The following is an 8745-nucleotide window of genomic DNA, read 5'->3' on the forward strand; positions in this document are numbered from 1 at the left end:
TGATCAAATGTGAATAAAGTTGCAGTACTGTGTGGCGTAATTAGAATTGGGGTTACTATTGTGTGGCCATGCCCCTTGCCAGCAAAAACACTCTCCTTTTTGGGCTGTGCGCCAAATGTGCGAACTGTTCCTATTTAAAATATAGGGGTACAAACCCCAAAATAAGGACTGCTATGGGTGAGGGGTGATGGTGCAGGGAAAGAGGTGCAAGGTCAGAGGCGGAACCAGCGGTGGTGCTAGGGGGCACCAGCCAAAATCTTGCCTAGGGCATCATATTGGTTAGGGCCGGCTCTGTCCACACTGTAACCCACTGAATATTTAACTGCAGGTACGGAACACTGTTTTTATGGGGCACTGCTCAACAAAAAGGCTGGGACTTTACATGGGCACAGAGTGCCAGTCATCAGTGGCCTAGGGTCCCCAGGAAGAAGGTATAGATTGGGCACTGAGAATAGGTATGTGTTGGGGGCATGTGCACTCGGGTAAGGGTATCCACGTCTGCTGTTGCTATTTTACACATAGTTTATGTTTTTTTCTTTGCTGTATGTAAACTACTGTAGTACTTCTACTACTACTACTACTACTACTACTACTACTACTATTACTACTTTTGAGCAATGATATTCCACACATGATTCTTAGTAAATTTCTGTGTTGGATTGTTTTTTATTGAAAGTATTTGTAAGTTGGTTCAACTTGTTATTGCCGATACATAACTATTTTCCAAAACATTTTTAAACAGAAATAACTGTTTTGTGTTTGTGCCATTGCTTAGTTGAGCCAGCAGCCTTTGGTCTATGTTGCGGAACAATATTGTGAGCTGTGGTCAAAACTGACTGGAAATGACTGGGAATTAATGTTATTAAGTGTTAATAATACTGTAAGAGCAAACAAAAGGCCCAAATTATGTGATTTTAGCTGTTTTTATAATTTTTTGGGAAAAAAATACAGATTCAAAACCAAAACCAATACATGGGGGGGCCACGCACATCTCTAAAAAGAAACAAGTAAATCTGAACCAGCACATCTCTAATTTATGTGTGCTCTTGCACAAGTTACATTTTTGACACACGTACAAAAAATAGTTAACCTGACCAGTCCCTAACAATTCTATGTACAAGATTGAGTAAAATTGTGTATGGTTTGAAAAATTATAATTAATAAAATACATTTATTTTCAATTTAGATGTTATTTTCTAAAATATAGTCTCAAATACGCATTCAGTGGAACCAGCAAATAATAGATATTTTTATAATTTAGTGTTTTGTTAGGTTTACAAAGAATAGCACGGACGTGAAGTTAATATCCACACAATTTGTGTGTGCCTTGAGAAACAGGCTGCATTAAATGGATGAAGATAATTAACTCTTTTCATCTTGTTCTTTTATATTAAAATAATAAAATGATAAAGCTTCTTCTACAATATTAATTTTCAAGACGTTATTCATTTTTACATGCAATCTTGCATTCATTTTGTGACATTATCATAAAATGATGCAATTAACTGATAGGTCACTGGGCTTGTGATGTGGAACCTCAGGATGCAAAACACATAATGAAGTCTATTAAACAGGCAGCCTTTAGTAAAATGATCAGAAGAAATGTTTATATGGTGCGATCAAAATGTCACATATAAAAAATTCTATACCACAAAGTTATGGATAATCAGAATCTGGATTGTATTAACAATATCCAGAAAAAATGTATCAATGTATATTTGAGTATAACTACAGTATATTTATTTGGAATCCAGTCATGTGACCGGCGCTCGGGATCCCGGCGGTCATCATGTCGATGCCAGGATACCGAGCGATCAAAAGTCCTACAGTCAGCATGCCGACTAAAAGGGATTATTTCCACTTGTGGGAGTCCACGACACCCTTAGAGTGGGAATAGAACCTGAGGCAGGTTGTGCTCTTGCTGCTCCCTCCTAGAACATGCCACCTGCAACAGTTTTGCTGCTCTGTGCCTGGATTCCCCATGGTTCTTCCCCCTCTACCCGGCTGTACCCATATGTCATCCTCCTCATCACCGTTGACTGGCAGCCCTGACACCAGAGCAATGGAGGTGGTGCCCCTTCTGGGCTGCAGCCTGGCAGCAACTGAATCCATTGTCTCCGGTACTTCCGCCACTGCTAAACGCTATTAGGGGTCTGTGGGGTCTATGTACTAAACCTTGGAGAAAGAGAAAGGGGTCTATTAATGAAACAGTGAAAAGCCATGGCAACCAATAGGCTGCGACATATATATATATATATATATATATATATATATATATATTTTATAGAATGCACTTGATTAAATGTTACTTGAATACTGATTGTTTGCTGCTGGCTCACTTCCTCACTCTTTTCGCTGCTTCATGAATAGACCCCAAAGTACCAGCCAATCCACTTCTAATTGTAATTTTTCAAACACAGCCTGTAACATGGCAGTTAGCAGCTGGTTGGCTGGTACTTATCTCTCTCTCTTTGGGGTCTATTTATTAAGCCTTGGTTGGAGATAAAGTGGACGGAGATAAAGTACCAGCCAATCAGTGTCTAACTGCCATGTCACAGGCTTGGTTTGAAAAATGACAGTTAGGAGCTGATTGGCTGGGTCTTTATCTCCATCCACTTTGTCTCTATCCGGGGCTTAGTAACTAGACCTCTTTATCTCTTATAGCCTATAAAATAAAAGAAGCTGATTGGCTGGTACTTTATCTCTCTCCACTTGGAAGGTTGAAAGATCTAAGGTATTCAGTAGGCTGTTAGCAATTACATTCAGCCCACATACTCAGAACAAGAATGTGGATCCTAAGATGGTAAAGTGAGTGTAGACAATGGCATACAGTATATTAGGTCCTTCGCTGGCAAAGCAAAGCAGAAGTCATATGTTATAAAGTGTGGATGCCCATGGCAGTCTGATTGACTACTTTATGCTAATGAGAGTATCCACATAACTTCATGCATGCGGTAGCACTGCCCACTGCTTTCTGTTCGCAGCCACAATCATCATTATAAGCATCAACACTTATAACAGCCACATGCTGAGTGCAAAAGGTCCATCAGATACAGGCATCCCTTCCCTTCTCCATAAGTATTCCTCAAACAAGCACAGAAGTCTAGCTACTGTATATGCCCCCAACACTCCCATGATACTCCCATGAGATAGATCTTTTATATGTAAGGTAGCTGCCCAGTTACACCCATTTCCGGAGAGATCCAGCCATGCACAGAGTGAACCAGTTGCTCTTGTATTCTCCATCAAGGTGTACATGCATGGTGTAGCAGTTACGCAGTCTGCAATTACGTCTTAGGCCGCTCTCTGCAAATATTCATAGGATGCGTTCTCTTTTGGGCTTGTGTCCAATTCAGAATCAAGCCATGCACAAAGCATTTGCTTAGCAATGTCTGATGGAATAATCCACATTGGTTACGCTGCTCAACCATCTGATAGTGCCAGTTGCTTAGTGGCTGTTTAGGTATCTTGTACAGTATCTCCGCTTTCCTGAAGTTAAGTCTCACAGGTGTGTCATGTGTTTTCCAGATCTTTCCCTATTGTCTCCCTCTCTAGTACACCTGTGCTGGTGTCACTGAGGGCCATTCAGCTGCAGTTGTTATTCCTACTCCTGTTGCAATGATTTGCCATATGCAATTCTGATTATACTGTATGCTAATATGGGCAGAAGCTAACCAGTGCAAAAGTACGCCCACTGTAGTCGCATCATTTGAGTATGGTGCCAATGATTACTGAAACATCGCTAACATCATCGCACATCAGGATGCCACGCAAAGCCTGAGTGTCACTGAAGATACGCAGGCTGAGCTGCTCTCCTGGGACACACAGGTCTATCCATTAGCAAGTGTGATTGCAGCTGTTAATATATGCACTCCCAGAAAACACTGTCCAAATGGCCATAACACGCCTGCATTCTCATGACCACCCCCGTTACCACCCCCAAACGCTGACTTCCTGTCACTCACTTTGCGACTAAAATCTTGCTGGGACCGTGAATCACTTGCTGCGCATGCACACTGCAGCTTATATGCCTGTGCAGTGCGAAAACATCAATCAATATATTTACAACCGCCGATTTGCTTCTGCACCTGAATGACCCCCACACTGCTGAACATGTGTTCCTGTAAGTTTTTCAATGTTGTGGCCCAACCGTGGATTCTCTTTCTGTCTCCTGTTGTGACATCAGACAATTCCCCCTTACTCTTGTCCACTGTTTATCTGCAAATGTTTAGGTTATTCATGAAGGCAGACTGCTTGTTCATTAAAATGTATTATCCTGCATCTATTGTTAATAAACCATACCCTGGTTAAGCTTATTTGCTGTGTGTATTGTTCCCCATCTCATACCGCTGCCACCAGGGCCGTTTTTACAGGCGTGCGAGCCGTGCATTTGCATGGGGCGCCAACCGCGGCTTATGCTGGCAGCTGCTGCCTTCAGTTTTTTGCTTCCCCCCTCCCCTCCGTTTTACTCCGCTCGCTGGGCGGAGTTATGCATTTTGTTTTTGATGCGATTGCGTCCAGACGTCATGATGCCGTGACGTCATGACGTCAAAAGCCGGGGGTTTATGTAGACGCCGCGGAGGAGCGGGTGGGCACCATTTTAAAAGTGACAAATCCGTCACTCAGGAAGGCGCCAGGGGCAGGCTGGTGATTTGGCTGCTGATGGTCGTGGAGCGGCTGCGGAGGAGTAGCTGGAGGCCGCATTTCAAAGGTAGCGTAGCAGCACTGACTCACTGACCGCGCTTATTCTGCAGCCAGCAGAGTTACTTTATGGGATTCCATGCTGCTCTGGGGGTTGCCTCACAATCAGACTGCTGGCTTGCTGGGTTTTTTCTTAGGATGGATTTGTGTATTTTTCCAGGGAGGGTAGGGGTGGGGGGTGTAGGTAAATGGAGGCTATAGATAGGAGCCTGCAATGTATTTCTCCACCCTTTTTTTTTTGGGTGGTGTGGGGGGATAAATTGCAGGCTCCTATCTATAGCCTCCATTTACCTACCCCCACTCCACCCCCCCCCCCCCCCCCCCCCCCGGAAAGACACAAATCCACCCTGAAAAAAAAAAAAACAGCAAGCCAGCAGTCTGATTGTGAGGCGCCCCCCAGAGCAGCATGGAATCCCATAAAGTAACTTATTTTTAAATGGTGGCAATGTCTTTATTTTCCAGGGTGGGTTTGGTGTAGTGCATTTAAAAAAAAAATAAGGGTGGTGCGCACGGGAGCCTGTAACTGTAATGTCATAATGTCACCTTGTTTTATTTTAAAGGGGTGGGGGATTGTTTGATATATGCAGCCATTGCTGCTTTTAGGGTTTTTTCTTCTTTTTTTTTATTCCAGGGTGGGGTAATGTGTTTGGAACGCACTACCCTACCCAAACACCACACGAATAAAAAAAAAATCCAAAAAGCAGCAATGGCTGCATACATCAATCAATCCCCCACCCTTTTAAAATAAAATAAGGTGACATTACAGGTTCCCTTGCGTACGACCCTTTAAAAAAAAGAGAAACTAATATATATATATATTTTTTTTTTAAAGGGGGTGCGCAAGGGAGCCTGTAATTTTTGTAAAGGGTGGGGGCACAGCTACAAGGAGAACTGAGGCCAAGCCCCTTCCCTATGAAGAAGCCACGCCCTGGGCGCCACAAAGTCTTGAACTGGCCCTGTGCCCAATCACCCACAGGTGGAGCTGGACGTGGCGGCGCTGGTGTGCCTGAGACTGAGTTCCTCCGGCGGGGCGCCTGTGTGCGGTGGCCGGGTAGGAATCCCCCCCTCATTCCTCCTCCGGCGCCTGCTCCGTCCTCCCAGCCAGCAGCAGCACTCTTCCCTGTCTGTGCTAACGTCCTCCCGTGTCAGTGAGTGCATAATATTCATTTTTTCTCTCTCCTCTCATTACTTCGTTTGTAAGTATAATTTTCGTTTTTACAGGTACCCCTATTGGATTCTCCTGGACAAGTGGACGTGATCAGCGTGGGATGTAGGTAAGTAATCTCTCTCTTTTTTACAGGTACCCCTATTGGATTCTACATGGACAAGTGGACGTGACCGGCGTGGGATGTAGGTAAGTATGTGTGAGTGTGTAAGTGTGTTTTAATAAACTTTTACTTTCACGGTGTGTGTGTTGTGTTTTTATTTGGGTATTTTTTGTTGTTGTAGAACTGCAGGTACCAGCCGGCCCGTTATTTCCCCGCATGCTGGTACTTGAGGTTCTCCAAGTGCAAGCAAGCGGGGGAGGCTTGCTGGGCCTTATAGTTCCACAACAAAAAACAATATTCTTTTTTTACACACTTATGGCTATCAGCCCGGCACCCACCGCCCAGGGGTGCTGGGGACAGCCTCGGGCTTCACCCCTGGACCATGGGTGCCTGGAGAGGGGGAACCCCTTGTTTTAAGGGGTCCCCACTCCTCCAGGGAACCCCGGCCAGGTGTGACTAGTTGGGAGGGTAATGCCACGGCCGCAGGGACCTACATAAATGTGTCCCCCGGCTGTGGCATTATGTCCCTGGCTAGTGGAGCCCGGTGCTGGTTTTAAAAATACGGGGGACCCCTACATCTTTTGTCCCCCGTATTTTTGGAACCAGGATCAGACTAAGAGCCCGGTGCTGGTTGTCTAAATACGGGGAACCCCTGTCTAATTTTTCCCAAGTATTTAAATAACCAGGACCGGCTCATAGAGCCCGAGGCTGGTTATACTTAGGCGGGGTGACCTCACGCTTTTTTTTTTTTTTTTTTACATTTTTTAACCCATTCAGACCCTTCTCCATGAAGTTAATGGAAGCCCTGGACAACAAAATTGCATTCATGTCCCCCTCCCACTCCCTTCCTAGTCCCAAACACAATTTAATTTTTTTTTTATAAAAATGTACAATATATCATGATAGGCAAGCAGCGGACATTGGCGGCATCAGACTGAGATGCAAATTATCGGCGGAGGGCTGGGTCAGTTGATGGTGGGCAAGTTTGTAAGCCATTGGCGGTGGCAGCGGGCATCGGCACAGAGGCAGTAGGGGTCATCGGCAGGATTCAACGGAAATTATGGCTGTAGTGCCTCACCAGCCACTGACCTCACCGCACGCCACTGCTGCAATGTCACCTCTTTTTTATATGCATCACCTGCTGCATTTCTGTATTTTCCAAGGTGGTGCAGGGAGGGTTTGGTAATGCACCTTGGAGCTAGCAATGTGTATATTAAGTGTTTTGGAGGGGTGTTTTTATTTTTCATTTTTTTCACTCAAGAGGAGAGGGTTGTTTGATGTATGCAGCCTCAACTGCTGTGTGGATCTTTTGTATTTTGTAAATTGTATGGGGGGGGGGCAGCCTGCAATGTTCCTCTATGGGGAGTGTGAGGGCTAGGGCGATACAGCAATGTTCCTTTTATTTCTTATTGAAAAAATAACATTTTGGTGGTTTGATATGTGCAGGCCAGTGGAGCAGGAGGTGAGCGTGGTGGTTACCATAGGAACCCGCTGCTGCCGACGCCACGTCACTAGCAGGGTCCTGGGTGAAGTCGTGTGAACGGACTTCCGTGCCACGTCTGTATTTTAGGTATGTAGCATAGCCCGAATCTCACCGTGTGTATGGGCATTTAGTCCTAATTTGCTTGTATGCACTATGGAGCGCACACTTTCTTTTTAATTGAGATGCTGACATCAAGGGACGGTGTATACGGAAATAAGGGAGGATGCCAACCTAATTAAGAAGGTATTAAGTGCACCGGATCGGCTGTTTATTTATAGGAGGCTGGCATTGTTAAGAGGCATTTGAACCTTAGACTTGTAGTTCCACAAGCAGAACTTGTGAAGCGGATAAGTAGCCCGGTACATCGCTGTTTGGGCCTTCACATTTTTATCAAAGGGGGTGATCTCTGCAGTCTACTGTCAGTGTGTGGGCATTCCGTTTTTCCTAAAATGGAGGGAGAATGATTTGTGCTGCTTAATTAGGAATATAAAGCCAGACAGTTACCTGCAAGATTGCAATGGTCTTCTTTTCTAATATAAGAGAGATGTATATTTTAGAAAGTGGAGAAATTACTTTCCACCAGTACCACACCTTATATATTTTTCCCTTTAATTATTAGAATTATTAATTAGAATATTTTTAGATGGTATAGGTTGCAATCAGGCACAAATTATGTGGAAGAGACCTGCAGTTCCAAGGGTTATATTTACTAAAGTGAGTTTTTAGAAGTGATGTTGCCCATAGCAACCAATCAGATTCTACTTAGCATGTATTTATTACTTTCTAGAAGTTAATAGCTAGAATCTTGGTTGCTATGGGCAACATCTCCACTTCTAAAATCCTGCACTTTGGTAAATATACCACGAAGCCTCCAAATAAAATTGAATCTTGATATACAGTATTAATACTTATGGTTTATTGCCAGCTTGGTGCCTGGTTATTATGCTGGTATGATGGTGAGGCCCATCCATCACCATAATCATCGTACCAGTATGATGACCATGAACCATGCTGTCCAAAAAGCATAAGTATCAATATTGTGTATTAATAATCCTCACAAGATGATGTAATTGTAGTATTGTACTACATGTAGTTGGATAGCGATATATAGATATTGGTGCTGATAGTTTAGAGTTTGTACACAGAACAGGTTAACCCTTTGCCACGTCTCATAAGACCTTTAATCTTTTTCTCCTCCAGCCATGTGACCCTAATCCAGCCCTGTATAGGATGTTTTGTTTTTGATGCAGTGATTATGTATTTGAATACAGAGGGTTTAAGGGAGTAAATGCT

Source organism: Pseudophryne corroboree, chromosome 6 (genome assembly GCF_028390025.1).
Source record: "Pseudophryne corroboree isolate aPseCor3 chromosome 6, aPseCor3.hap2, whole genome shotgun sequence".
Classification (NCBI taxonomy): Eukaryota; Metazoa; Chordata; class Amphibia; order Anura; family Myobatrachidae; genus Pseudophryne; species Pseudophryne corroboree.